At 41.5% G+C, this 15,648-nt stretch overlaps 1 long non-coding RNA gene across 1 annotated transcript; it reads right to left on the bottom strand.

The window, feature by feature from the left end:
- Positions 1 to 333: 333 nt before the first annotated feature.
- LOC103626688 (uncharacterized) lies at positions 334 to 10,053 on the bottom strand. The gene is made up of 5 exons (XR_002261977.3): positions 9,845 to 10,053; positions 9,525 to 9,758; positions 9,398 to 9,428; positions 1,047 to 1,085; positions 334 to 578 (listed from the first exon to the last, which is right to left on the bottom strand). It is a non-coding gene; the product is annotated as an uncharacterized lncRNA (long non-coding RNA).
- Positions 10,054 to 15,648: the final 5,595 nt, after the last annotated feature.

Below are 15,648 nucleotides of genomic sequence, written 5' to 3' on the forward strand. Positions count from 1 at the left end.
CGTATTCAAGTGTTGCAATCGTTCGTTGTTACAATGGACTATTCTGTTGCAATAAGTTATATTGCAACATTTACGATAGTTGCCAAAAACTCTATTGCCACAACATATTTCATGGTAATAAGTGTTAATGCCACGTTTAAATCTGTTGCAAATGGCTTTGTTACCACAAGATGCTTCGTGGCAACAAAACACTAGTGCCACACAAGTGACTCATGGCAACAAGATGTATTGCAATGCAAATAATTTCGTTGCATTTGATCATTTTGCAACATAATGTGTCTCGTGGCTACATGATCTTTTTGCTATAAAAATTATCCATATATTAACTATATCCATACCATAAGTTGTAACAAATAGGTTGCACCAAATAAATAGTGGCCAAATACAAATTAATTTGATAACATAGCTCACAATCACAGCATCCTCGTACTAGCTTGGATTGTGATAACATAGATAATAAACTACTCAGGACTAGCAAATTATTGGAAGTTTTTTTGCCATCGTGTACCCCTCCATCCCCTCCATTGATGCAAGCGATGGTTAGCTAGGCTGACGACGATATCACGACGACAAGAAACCTGTTGGAAGTGTTCAAAACAATAATTAGTAAAACTACAATAACTTGGTTAATCATTAGTGGAAGACTACAACTGTAGTGCCTACAGCTACAGCTACAACTACAGCACAACTCCTAGCAAGCAGCATCAGCAGCAACCATCAGCAAGCAGCAAGCAGCAACACGCAACAAGCAGCAAGCAGCAAGCAGCAGCAACAACACGCAGCAGCACGCAGCTAGCAGCGGCAAGAAACAAACAGTAGCACGCAGCAACAGGAAGCACGCAGCAGCAAGCGTTCTACTCTATCTCTACCAGAGAAGGCAGCTGCAGCACCAGCCTAACAAGAGCAAAAACAAGCTATCAAATAAGCATGCTGCACAGAGCCACAAACATGTGTACTGCTCCTATGGTTAACTAAAATCTGTTTAGGCTACTAAAATCCATTGCATGCACAACTACAAAAGAAATAAAAATAGATTGTGGACATACCTTAAACACACTTTGATAGAGCTTCTTAAGTTGATCTACCTTGTGTCACACCCGGGTTTTAGGGGTCCAAAGCCCGGGCGCGAACATAAACACCAGGTGTGCTGGGACCAAGTCTCACACATATGATGCATAGTGGCACAGGATCGAATGTCACATCTTTACTATATAACAGGAGTTCTATACAAAATAATTAAATAATTACATCATATGAGGAAACGATCCAGCAACCCAAAGTTGACTGGGAGACGACGGCCTAGACCTCTCACGAACTCGCCACAGCATCCTCCACGCGTCTCATCCTGTGGTACCTGTTCTTGACCTGTGGGGGGTGTGAGACAGCAAGAGTGAGCTCACATACGTTCATCGCTCAACAAGTTGTGGGGAATAATGTGCATGAACTCGCCAAAGGTGGGAGCTCACGTGAAGTGTAAGGCTTACCAAAGAGGATGGTTAGAGCTGAGCATTGCTTTTAAAGTTGGTCAAAATTTTATTAGCAATTACTAAGTATAAGTAAATACCATCCCAATTAAGTAGTAGAACAAAAGTAACAACCTCACCTGCGATGCAATGCATATGACAAATTGAGTTTAAGTTCCATAATTTAATCATGTGAGGGTCCGAGCTGCTCATGACCGTGAGCACGGCTAGTATACCAGTTTTACACTCTGCAGAGGTTGCGCATCTTTACCCACAAGTCATGTTACCCATCTGCCAAGGGATCGCGACTTCCCATACACCTCTACCGAGGAGGCGAGGCAGGGTAACACTACGAGGCCTTTACAAAGTTCCACTAGCTTCAGAAAACCCGCTACAGTTTATAGGAAGCTCCAATGCAGGAATCCCTTGCAGGACCGCCATCGCAGCAAAATCCTCCTGAGGGCCTCCCTACACTGACCACTCCCCTACTGCCCTTGCCCCTTTCAGGTAAGGTAGTCTTCCACTAGCTTTCCTAATTAATCGGCCAAGGGCGTCCCATTAAACCCTTGTGGTAGCACTGTTTTCCCGGGTGGTCGCTCCATGTTCCAATTAACATAATGATCTTATCATGAACAGTAGTAATAAACAGATAATAAAAGTGTAATCGTGAACAATGTATCTTCATACCCAAAACCACATAAAGCACTAGCAAGTACTACCCAAAAAGTTCAGTGGTAAACAAGGTATAAAGATAATCAAACTAGGGTAACCTATTGGGTCCCATCAAAATTAACCTATGCAGATCATTATGATTAATCAGAACATGAGTAGGTAAAAAGAAGTGATCAAGGGCACAACTTGCCTGGGACTTGAGATTCCAGGTACCAGGATGATCTTCAGATGACTCGTGACCTCACTGCTAGTCGTAGCAATACAGACAAACATTGTATAGGCATAATTAACATCACACCAAACATAAGAACAAACTGCGTGATAATAATCTACGTGTCACTACGAGATCGTGGGTTCGAGAATCGCTAGATTTGGAGTCACGGTTAAGGAGTTATGGTTTTCAGAAGACCCATGAGGTTAAATATAGAATAGACTAAGTGCAACACTTTAACCTATATTTCATGACAAAACAAAGTTACCGGATGATAATAAATATTATTGTGAGACTAATGCAACTAGAATGGATCAAAATGGAGTTATGGTTATTGAGTTACGAATTTCTAAAGATTTAATAGTGGTGTATAAAAGAAATTAAGTACAAAATTTCAGTTTAGGTTTCATAACAAAATAAAGTTACTGGATGATAAACAATATTATTACAAGTCTAATGCAACTGGAATGAATTAATTTGGAGTTAAAATGGATTTAATACGAATTAAACAAGTTTCTTGATTTATTTTTAAACTAAAAATCATTTTCTGAATTATTTTATCCCTTTTATTCAACACCTGGGCTGCTGACACAATTTCTGGAAGGCACGGGGTGCACTTTATAACAACCAGGGGCCTGTTTGTATCTGTTTTTAACTATGTGGGGATGGCGGGTTATTTTATAAAATCTGCAGGGGTTCTTTTGTAAACGCTGTCGGACGAAAGGGGTACCGATGCGTTTGGGCCGCCAGATCAAATACGGATGGCCCCGATTAGATCCTGAAATTTAAGAGCTCCAGTACGCCCACAGCCGTCCGATGACATCTCAACGGTCTCGATCCAATTGAGTGAAAGAGGTACCTTTTAACAAATCTGGGCCTTCAAACTGACGATCGACGGTTCACATTGGATTAACCCCGGATCCATCCCCATCCGCACGATCCGGATCGAACGTTCACGAGGTCGTCTTCTTTCCTAGGCTCTGAGAACAGCGGCACCCGGCAGCCGCCAAGATGAGCACGCCAGGCGCGACGAAGACGCCACCCGAGCGCGGAGGCTGTGCGGTCGGTGACAAGACGGATCGGGTTGGAGTCCGCGAAGCCGGAGTTGGCCGCGACGACTTCACGGCAGGTCCGACCATGCTTTCGCTACTCAAAGACACATCGCCATGCGCGCCGTGGGGAGATGGGAAGGCTCCAGAGTGTCGCAGGCGAAGCTTCGCTTCAGCACGTCGCAGGAGGACTCTCCGGCTAGCCTCACCCGAACGCGCCTCGAAGGTGCTTGGGCAACATGGCCTCGGCTCCTCATTGGCGATCCCCAATCTCTCACAATACGCTGGCAGAAAACCCAATCCCCCTGGTGGTCGTGCTTAATGGTGATGGTGTATGGAAGCCACGAGCCACCCAAGCATATATATACTTAGCACAGGGAATCATATCCCGCTCGGATCGGTGATTAGGTACCATCAACAAACAAGCCGCGCACAGATCTTCGGGGAAAGGATGGCCGCGCCGAGCGCGGAATCCACGGGAGAGATCCGAGTCCGCTCCCACCGTCAAAGATCTCGCGGCATTCAGTTGAGATGGGGGGGCGCAACCAAGAGTTCCGGCGGCATTGGCGGAGTTCTGTTCGCGAGCGCAAGACAACGAAGACGTCCGCCCTGACGAACGGCGCCTGCGTGTTTCCCCCATAGGCCGTGCGCAGCAAAGGAAGTGGCCCACGGGGAAGGAAGAAAGGAGAGGTGGGCCGAGAAGAGGGAGAATTGGCCCAAGTGCAGAGACAAGTTTCTCTTTTTTTTTCTATTTTCTTTTCAAATTCCAAATTTAAAGATTCAAACCCAATTTTAAATCCCTGGTTTATATTTTAGATCTCCAATTATTAAATACCATCCTAATGTGAATATTACTCCCACTATTTGCATTTTTATTATTTATCTTTCTTCCTATTATTTAATTATGGAGCGGGTAATGGACTTAATTAAAATTCCTTTCTTTTTATTCATTTTTTTGATATATTCTCATTTATCATTCGAGGTCAAATTAAGTCTTGATTCCTTTATTCAAACAAAATGCACCACAACAAAATTATCGGCATGAGATGCATATTTCATTATTTATTTGTTATTTGAGCAATATAATCCCATCAATTGAATATGCACACATAGAAGAAATTCAATTAATCTCTCAAGGTTCCATAATTTCTCAAGACATTAACTTATAACTACATTTATTTATTTATATCCTTGTTTTTTTTTTCTTTGATACAAATTTTGGGCTCTACAAATCCTACCCCCCTTAAAAATAATCTCGTCCTCGAGATTAATAGAAAAAGGGATATAATAGGTTTGGTCTAGAATTTTAGTTTCTCATTTGGTTTTGGGAATCAAAGTTTTGTTCAAGTTTTTTTTAACAGTTAGTAGATGACATGAATATTGTATGTCTAGATATTCATTAGGTCAGGTATGGTTATGGCAAGTAGAGGTTGTGGCAAGGGTATAATAAGGAAAGACTTCATCCTAAACTATGGATCTTGATTCCGCTGGCGATTCAACTTGATCTTTGAAGTCTTGAGTTGATGCTTATCCTTCTTTGACATGGTTGGTCTTCTTTGGCCTTTATTTCTTGGAGTTGTCATCCGGGTTAAGGACATATGGCTAGGACATATGTGAGTAGGATGGATTGTATGGTGTAGGTAGGTTAGAATCTCTTGCTAGGTTAAAATTGTGGGGTTATGCAACTATTGGATGGTTAAGGTAGTTGCATAGGGCCAAGTCTTCTGTCATTCTTAATTTAGTGCAGGGTGAACTAAGTTAAGACCCGTTCTATAGGAGTAGAGTCTAATCTATTTCATCAGTATTATCTAACATGTTTGATAAGTCACTTTAGATTAGATCAGATCTAGGTTAGATTGGTGTGGCTAGTTTGACTAGATAAGATCTTATTTATTTTAGGCTAGATCATGGTTGTTACTTTAGGATGAGATAAGTAAAGTGGTTAGGATAAGATGAACCTATTAGGATAAGATAGAATCTTTTAAGATAAGATGGATCTATCAAGATAAGAGAGAGTCTTTTAAGATAAGATGTATATGGTTAGGCTAGATATTTTAATGAGAGATAATCTAGTTATTTTGATAAGCATTTTTTTCCTATATGTATATGCAGATGTAATTGTGGACATTACTCCACAACTCATCACACTCAATCAAAGATCCAAATCAGACAAGTATCATAAGAACAAACATTGCAGCACATAGATACCTAAAAATAATTTTGTTTTTGTTCCTAAAAGTAGGTCTCCCATTCCTAAAGGTCACTTTAGGCACAGGATTTCAAAGTGTGAAATCCACATTTGTCTTTGGAAAGAAAGAGGTAAGAATAATCAGAGTAAAGCGGAATTAGATGAGAAAAGATTAAGATAAGTTTAGAAAAGAATCAGAGTAGCAGAGGTAAGTAGATAATGGTTGTCCAATTCTATCTAGGTTTCGTCCTACAGTCAACATTGCTCTGATACCACTTCTGTCACACCCGGGTTTTAGGGGTCCAAAGCCCGGGCGCGAACATAAACACCAGGTGTGCTGGGACCAAGTCTCACACATATGATGCATAGTGGCACATGATCGAATGTCACATCTTTACTATATAACAGGAGTTCTATACAAAATAATTAAATAATTACATCATATGAGGAAACGATCCAGCAACCCAAAGTTGACTGGGAGACGACGGCCTAGACCTCTCACGAACTCGCCACAGCATCCTCCACGCGTCTCATCCTGTGGTACCTGTTCTTGACCTGTGGGGGGTGTGAGACAGCAAGAGTGAGCTCACATACGTTCATCGCTCAACAAGTTGTGGGGAATAATGTGCATGAACTCGCCAAAGGTGGGAGCTCACGTGAAGTGTAAGGCTTACCAAAGAGGATGGTTAGAGCTGAGCATTGCTTTTAAAGTTGGTCAAAATTTTATTAGCAATTACTAAGTATAAGTAAATATCAGCCCAATTAAGTAGTAGAACAAAAGTAACAACCTCACCTGCGATGCAATGCATATGACAAATTGAGTTTAAGTTCCATAATTTAATCATGTGAGGGTCCGAGCTGCTCATGACCGTGAGCACGGCTAGTATACCAGTTTTACACTCTGCAGAGGTTGCGCATCTTTACCCACAAGTCATGTTACCCATCTGCCAAGGGATCGCGACTTCCCATACACCTCTACCGAGGAGGCGAGGCAGGGTAACACTACGAGGCCTTTACAAAGTTCCACTAGCTTCAGAAAACCCGCTACAGTTTATAGGAAGCTCCAATGCAGGAATCCCTTGCAGGACCGCCATCGCAGCAAAATCCTCCCGAGGGCCTCCCTACACTGACCACTCCCCTACTGCCCTTGCCCCTTTCAGGTAAGGTAGTCTTCCACTAGCTTTCCTAATTAATCGGCCAAGGGCGTCCCATTAAACCCTTGTGGTAGCACTGTTTTCCCGGGTGGTCGCTCCATGTTCCAATTAACATAATGATCTTATCATGAACAGTAGTAATAAACAGATAATAAAAGTGTAATCGTGAACAATGTATCTTCATACCCAAAACCACATAAAGCACTAGCAAGTACTACCCAAAAAGTTCAGTGGTAAACAAGGTATAAAGATAATCAAACTAGGGTAACCTATTGGGTCCCATCAAAATTAACCTATGCAGATCATTATGATTAATCAGAACATGAGTAGGTAAAAAGAAGTGATCAAGGGCACAACTTGCCTGGGACTTGAGATTCCAGGTACCAGGATGATCTTCAGATGACTCGTGACCTCACTGCTAGTCGTAGCAATACAGACAAACATTGTATAGGCAAAATTAACATCACACCAAACATAAGAACAAACTGCGTGATAATAATCTACGTGTCACTACGAGATCGTGGGTTCGAGAATCGCTAGATTTGGAGTCACGGTTAAGGAGTTATGGTTTTCAGAAGACCCATGAGGTTAAATATAGAATAGACTAAGTGCAACACTTTAACCTATATTTCATGACAAAACAAAGTTACCGGATGATAATAAATATTATTGTGAGACTAATGCAACTAGAATGGATCAAAATGGAGTTATGGTTATTGAGTTACGAATTTCTAAAGATTTAATAGTGGTGTATAAAAGAAATTAAGTACAAAATTTCAGTTTAGGTTTCATAACAAAATAAAGTTACTGGATGATAAACAATATTATTACAAGTCTAATGCAACTGGAATGAATTAATTTGGAGTTAAAATGGATTTAATACGAATTAAACAAGTTTCTTGATTTATTTTTAAACTAAAAATCATTTTCTGAATTATTTTATCCCTTTTATTCAACACCTGGGCTGCTGACACAATTTCTGGAAGGCACGGGGTGCACTTTATAACAACCAGGGGCCTGTTTGTATCTGTTTTTAACTATGTGGGGATGGCGGGTTATTTTATAAAATATGCAGGGGTTCTTTTGTAAACGCTGTCGGACGAAAGGGGTACCGATGCGTTTGGGCCGCCAGATCAAATACGGATGGCCCCGATTAGATCCTGAAATTTAAGAGCTCCAGTACGCCCACAGCCGTCCGATGACATCTCAACGGTCTCGATCCAATTGAGTGAAAGAGGTACCTTTTAACAAATCTGGGCCTTCAAACTGACGATCGACGGTTCACATTGGATTAACCCCGGATCCATCCCCATCCGCACGATCCGGATCGAACGTTCACGAGGTCGTCTTCTTTCCTAGGCTCTGAGAACAGCGGCACCCGGCAGCCGCCAAGATGAGCACGCCAGGCGCGACGAAGACGCCACCCGAGCGCGGAGGCTGTGCGGTCGGTGACAAGACGGATCGGGTTGGAGTCCGCGAAGCCGGAGTTGGCCGCGACGACTTCACGGCAGGTCCGACCATGCTTTCGCTACTCAAAGACACATCGCCATGCGCGCCGTGGGGAGATGGGAAGGCTCCAGAGTGTCGCAGGCGAAGCTTCGCTTCAGCACGTCGCAGGAGGACTCTCCGGCTAGCCTCACCCGAACGCGCCTCGAAGGTGCTTGGGCAACATGGCCTCGGCTCCTCATTGGCGATCCCCAATCTCTCACAATACGCTGGCAGAAAACCCAATCCCCCTGGTGGTCGTGCTTAATGGTGATGGTGTATGGAAGCCACGAGCCACCCAAGCATATATATACTTAGCACAGGGAATCATATCCCGCTCGGATCGGTGATTAGGTACCATCAACAAACAAGCCGCGCACAGATCTTCGGGGAAAGGATGGCCGCGCCGAGCGCGGAATCCACGGGAGAGATCCGAGTCCGCTCCCACCGTCAAAGATCTCGCGGCATTCAGTTGAGATGGGGGGGCGCAGCCAAGAGTTCCGGCGGCATTGGCGGAGTTCTGTTCGCGAGCGCAAGACAACGAAGACGTCCGCCCTGACGAACGGTGCCTGCGTGTTTCCCCCATAGGCCGTGCGCAGCAAAGGAAGTGGCCCACGGGGAAGGAAGAAAGGAGAGGTGGGCCGAGAAGAGGGAGAATTGGCCCAAGTGCAGAGACAAGTTTCTTTTTTTTTTCTATTTTCTTTTCAAATTCCAAATTTAAAGATTCAAACCCAATTTTAAATCCCTGGTTTATATTTTAGATCTCCAATTATTAAATACCATCCTAATGTGAATATTACTCCCACTATTTGCATTTTTATTATTTATCTTTCTTCCTATTATTTAATTATGGAGCGGGTAATGGACTTAATTAAAATTCCTTTCTTTTTATTCATTTTTTTGATATATTCTCATTTATCATTTGAGGTCAAATTAAGTCTTGATTCCTTTATTCAAACAAAATGCACCACAACAAAATTATCGGCATGAGATGCATATTTCATTATTTATTTGTTATTTGAGCAATATAATCCCATCAATTGAATATGCACACATAGAAGAAATTCAATTAATCTCTCAAGGTTCCATAATTTCTCAAGACATTAACTTATAACTACATTTATTTATTTATATCCTTGTTTTTTTTTCTTTGATACAAATTTTGGGCTCTACACCTTGCTTCTCGCTTGCACTTGCGGATTGTACCTATTATCATATTCAGGATTACAAAAACAAAACTATCAAAAAAATGTTGTAAAACAGTTTATATGATCATAATGCAAGAACATTTGCATTCCATACACATTCGCTTCTTTTGTTGCCCCTTGCCTGCACACGTCTTGTCACAGCATTCCTTAGAGTGTAAGAGCTAATATAGTTTGCTGGCATATTGTCTTTCTTATTGTTTGTGTCTGGTGTACGAACGTTGTTTGCACTACTTGGTGCAGGTGCAGGAGGATCAGCTAGGATGAGTTCAGGAGGTTTAGTAGGGACAACGGAAGAAGGATCGATTGGAGTGGTGCTTTCACGGTTGCTCTGCATTAAACAATTGATCAAACAATTTATGTTGCAAAAGTTTCTAATAGCAATGATGGTAAAAATACAAATATCAAATTTTATACCTGTTGTGCTACAGCAGCAAGGGCAGCAACCATTTCTTGCCTCATTTCTTCTCGAAGCACTTGTCTTTTTCTTTCTTCTTCTTCTTGCAGTGCTTGCATTTTTTCCTGTAGTATTCTTTCTCGTTCTGCAACCTCACACGCAAGTTTTTCATTTAACAACTGGACCTGACTTTCGAGTTCAATGTTCTTTTGGTTGGTTGCAACCGTGGCACGAGCTTGTTTGGTCTATATATACTGGAATCAAACTGTCCTCGATTGATGATTGACATCAGAGCAATCTAATATTCCATATTACTTTTAAATTGCCAACAATCATATAATGCAGAGCAAATTATAAAGTTTTAGTGTGCAATCATGTTGAGTTTGAAAATGATGAAAATGATTCCAGGAAAACGCCAAACATGAACAACAAATGATGTTGATTCCATGGCTTCAGTTAGTTTTTCTTTGTACGTTTTCACCCTTTTATTAGATTGTGTTATGGTGTGAAATTATTGCTCAATTAGTTCTTATCATTTGTAGTTGGGGTCATATCTTTTCTTTAAGCGCAGTCCTGAAAATAACACATCTCTACAATACGAACTTCTCTCTTTTTCATATTCTAGGAGTTAGTTTTTCATATTTTTTCTCAAGCATTTCTCCATACTTCTCTCTTTTTCTACTTGCGACATGATTATATTTTCCTCTTTTTTCTTTAATACTATCTATTGCAGGATAATCTAAAGTAACGACGAGCAAATAGAAGATCGATGGATCTCAGAAAAATGTATGTTTTATTAACTCACAAAGTACATAATAAAGGAAACAAAATTATCTCTTTTTTATCATAACTAAAATACTAAACTTGTTGTTTCTCTCTCTAGTTGCTATCGTATCTGCTTAAACAAAATGGTATGATCTCTCTGTCCTTCCTTCACCTGTGATAAAATGTTTTTTTAAGATTTGAGTTTGAAGAATAGTTTAAGTTGTCTACAAAGTACCTAATAAAAATACAGAAACTTGAAAATCAATAAGAGAGTAAAACAAAATGGTAACATGTAAGAAATAGTTGTATGCACTTTGTCTATAGTTTTTAACTCTAAACTTTTCTTTTTTGTCTGTAAAAGAAACATAATGAATCCATTTTCTGATAGAAACAAATTTCTTTATACTAGATATTATGTACATGGACCGCCCAACCCATTCATCGCCTCAGCGTTGTACATATCTGCAAAGTTTTAATACCAGACAACTACTCATGTGAATGCAGCTATTTAGATGGGTCTCAAAGCTTTATAATCCTATTTTCCATGCATGTTAGTTCAGTTTTGTGTGGCTGTATTATCATACATTATGAATGCACTGAACATTATTTGATTGTTGTTGCTCTGTATATTCCAAAGGAGCTTCCATTGGGTTTGCTGGGAGTTATTTCTTGTCACTTAGAAGAACATCAAACGTCGTTGCAGGAAAACCCAGCACTGAAAATGAAGGCTCGGAAGAAAAAACATAGACCAAAGATAATCAGAGAGAATAAGCTAGCCAAAGTCAGAAGGAACACCTGAAGGCTGAAGGCGTGAAGTCCCTGGCTGAAGGCATGGAGTCCCTGGCGCGTGGAGTCCCTGGCTGAAGGCTGAAGGCGTGGAGTCCCTGGCTGCTGGTTGTTGTGTGTCCTGGCTGGCGGCAATTTGAGTCCCCTGCAGGCAGTGGCGGTTGTAATATGTACTAATATAGGCATGCAGACAACAATTGGAAAATTGTATGATTCATGTGATCATTTTCCTTGTATTCTTTTCTATTGTTGGTTATATACCAGATTTTAGAAGATTCTTGTAATCCTTTTTCTTATATTCTTTTCTATTATTGGTTATATATCAGATTTTAGAAGATTCTTGAGATCCTTTTCCTTGTATTCTTTTCTATTGTTGGTTATATATCAGATTTTAGAAGATTCTTGTGATCCTTTTCCTTGTATTTTATTCACCTGCGTGTTTTATTGATGTGTGTCTGAGAGAACAGAAACTTCTAGATTGTTCTTTGTATTTTTCTTGTAACGTATCAATAAATTGAATATATTTCCCATCGCGATCCAGATACAAAACGCAAAGTTGGATCACGGCTTAGACATGTCGCGCGCGGCAGGTCCGTATATACTGTGATTTCCTTGGCCTTGCGCGGACATGAGAGTATATGACATAGGGTGGCCTCACCCTCCCTGCACGCCCGGTCAGTTTGGATGAAAAAAAGAATTCTACGCACATGTCGCGTCTCGCTTTACACTGCTACTAATGCTACCACTTTACTGATGTTGTAATATCCAGTGAGCCACTAGGGACATTTTTGCAACAACTGTTCTAGTGATAGCAATAACATCTTTCTCTTGCAACGAAAGTCATGATTATTGCAACGCACAAATAAAGTGGCAAAAATGTGCATATTTTGCAACCACTTTTAAAGGCTATGGCAATAACTAACACGTAATGCTACAACTTTACTGATGTTGTAATATCTGGTGAGCCACTAGGGACATTTTGCAACAACTATTCTAGTGGTAGCAATAACATCTTCATGATTATTGCAACACACAAGTAAAGTGGCAAAAAAGGTGCATAAATTGCAACCACTTTTAAAGGTTGTGGCAGTAAGTAACACCTAATGCTACAACTTTATTGTTGTTGCAATATCCGTGTGACACTAGAGTAATTTTGCAACAACTGTTCTAGTGGTCGCAATAACACCTTTCTCTTGCAACGAAAGTCATGGTTATCGCAATGCACAAAAAAAGTGGCGAAACGGTCCATATATTGCAACCACTTTTAAAGGTCATGGCAATAAATAATATCTAATGCAACAAAAATATTGTTGTTGCAATATCTGTCGTGGCATTAGGGTGATTTTGCAACAACTGTTCTAGTGGTCGCAATAACACCTTTCTCTTGCAACGAAAGTCATGGTTATCGCAATGCACAAAAAAAGTGGCAAAATGGTCCATATATTGCAACCACTTTTAAAGGTCGTGGCAATAAATAACATCTAATGCAACAAAAATATTGTTGTTGCAATATCTGTCGTGGCATTAGGGTGATTTTTTAGTAGTGTTATGATGAAGCGGCCACCAGAGATTTGCGCCTACGTCGCCGTCTTCATCAAAACACAGAAGGTATGCCACACCGCCAACAAGGTAATAACAATCGTGCTCCTGACGACCCTTATGCTAAGATTAAATTTTCTATACCATCTTTTTCGGGTCATTATGATGCTGAGGGATATCTTGATTGGGAAATGACAATAGAACAGAAATTTGCTGCCCACCTTGTACCTAAATGACATCAAGTTAGACAAGCCACTAGTGAATTTAAAGATTTTGCTATTGTCTGGTGGACTGGACTAGTTGGGGATGGTAGAGCACCTACGACTTGGGAAGATCTTAAGGTAGCTATGCGCGATAGATTTGTTCCCTCATCTTATCATAGAGAATTGCGTAAGAAATTGATGCGTTTAGAGCAAGGGGATAAATCTGTTCAAGATTATTATGCTGAGCTTCAGAAGGGATTGCAGCGTTGTGGGATAGTAGAGGGACATGAGGACGCTCTTTGCCATTTTTATTCAGGGTTGCGACGTGACATTTAGGACATTATGGATTACAAAGAATTTAACACTGTCAACAAGTTGTTCCAGTTTGCTATGCTTGTAGAGAAGGAATTGCAGGGACGCCAACATCGACCTAGGGCTACTTTTGGTGCCTCCTCTGCATCACGGACGCACACACCTGCCTCGAGTCATACTCCCTCGACACCTGCTGCACATGTTGGTAACCTTCCTTTGTAGGTACCCGCCAAGAAATAGAATTCACCAGCACCTGCAGCACCTTCCAGTGGTCGTTCTTCGGGTATTGGTTGCCACCGCTGTCATGGGATTGGTCACGTGAAGAAGGATTGCCCGAGTCAGCGAACATACATTGCTACGGATGATGGCTACATTAGTGCTTTCGATGGTGAGGGTGAAGATGATGACTCCAGTGACGTTGCTTCTAATGATGATGCCATGCTTGGTGCTGATGCTACGGCGAACCTTCGAAGCATCATGGTGCAGCGTGTTCTTAGTTCTCAGCCTGAATCATCAGAGAAGCAGCAACGCCATAATTTGTTCCAGACTTTCTTCTCCATCAAGAATCGGCGTGCACATGTTATTATTGATGGTGGAAGCTGCAATAATTTGGTGAGTTCAGATTTGGTCAAGAAGCTTGGCTTGACCACACGTCCACGGCCACATCCATACCACATTCAGTGGATCAATGATTCAGGCAAGGTTAAGGTAACACACATGGTACGAGTGCATTTCTCCATTGGTATGTATTCTGATTATGCGGATTGCGATGTAGTACCTATGGAAGCTTGTTCTCTTTTGTTGGGTAGACCTTGGGAATATGATACTGATGCATGTCACCATGGTAGGAGTAATACATACACTTTTAGGCATAAAGATAAAAACATTACTTTGCTACCTTTGACTCTTACTGAAATTGTATAAGCTGATAAAGATAGAGCTACAAGTACCTATAAGGAACCAACTAATGAGACATAAATTCAGCAACAAATTAAATTGAAAGCTCCTGTCATGCTTGCTACTAAATCTGATCTTCTTGAAACTCATGCTACTGATGCTTGTTGTTATGCCTTGGTTTGCAAAGATGCTTTCTTTTCTATTGATGATATTGCTAGCACTTTGCCTGTATCTGTGACTAACCTTTTGCAGCAGTTCCGAGATGTTTTTCCCTCTGAGTTACCTCCAGGACTTCCTCCCATTCGTGGGATTGAGCACCAGATTGATTTGATTCCTGGAGCGAGCTTGCCCAACCATGCTGCTGGACCATTTAATATTTCAGATTTAAAGCCATATTTGGGAAAAGAAGATGAGCTTGAGTCGAGGACGACTCCACTTCAAGAGGGGGAGGATGATGAGGACATGGATGTGTTTCCCTCTGAGATACCCCCTAGATTACCACCTGAGTTGCCTCAAGATTTTCGGGTTAGTCCCACCATTAACATTTCAGATTTGAAGCAATATATGGGTGACGAAGATGAAATCGAGTCGAGGATGACTCCAATTCAAGAGGAGGAGGATAATGAGGACATCACTTCTATACATACAATGAATGGACCGATAACACGATCGCGTGCATGACAGCTAAATCTCTAGGTACGTTCTACCCTAGTCAATTGTGTTTCAGAGCTTACGCTTGGGGCCATGGATGTTTTGATGATTAGGAACCTTGGAGAGGACCAGCAAGGACTTGGGAAAGGCGTAGGTGTTGAGGAGGAGCAGCAAGGGCGCCACAACAGGAAGGAGATCAAGTCCGACTCGGCTGCGAACTCCATCTCGGGTTCCAGGACCAGTCTGCACTAAAATGGACGCCCAAGATGCGTCCGGACTCCGATTGCAATGGAATTGATATGGTTGGAAAGATAAGGAGATTATCTAACCAACCCAACTGGTTCCACCCTAAAATTCGTCTGGAGTCAACGGGAATCGTCAAAACAAGTCAGCGTTCAGATTCTGTTTTTGTGCTGCGACATCGTCTGTTGGGCCGTTGGGCCGTGTATCGCGTTGGAGCCCATTAGGGGCGAGTCCAGGGGTCACGCACGCCCTAATACTCTATTTATTTAGCAGCCGCCGCCACATTAGGGTTGGGTTTTGCTTAAGTTTAGATCTGTCAAGAACAGTCGCCGTAGATCGGTTTGTGAGACCCCAACTTGTGAGCTTAATCATTCATCCGCAATATTATAGATTGTATTCTTTCTTGTTCTTGCTTGTGTCTTCGATTC

The sequence above is a fragment of the Zea mays genome, chromosome 5 (assembly GCF_902167145.1).
Source record: "Zea mays cultivar B73 chromosome 5, Zm-B73-REFERENCE-NAM-5.0, whole genome shotgun sequence".
NCBI lineage: Eukaryota > Viridiplantae > Streptophyta > Magnoliopsida > Poales > Poaceae > Zea > Zea mays.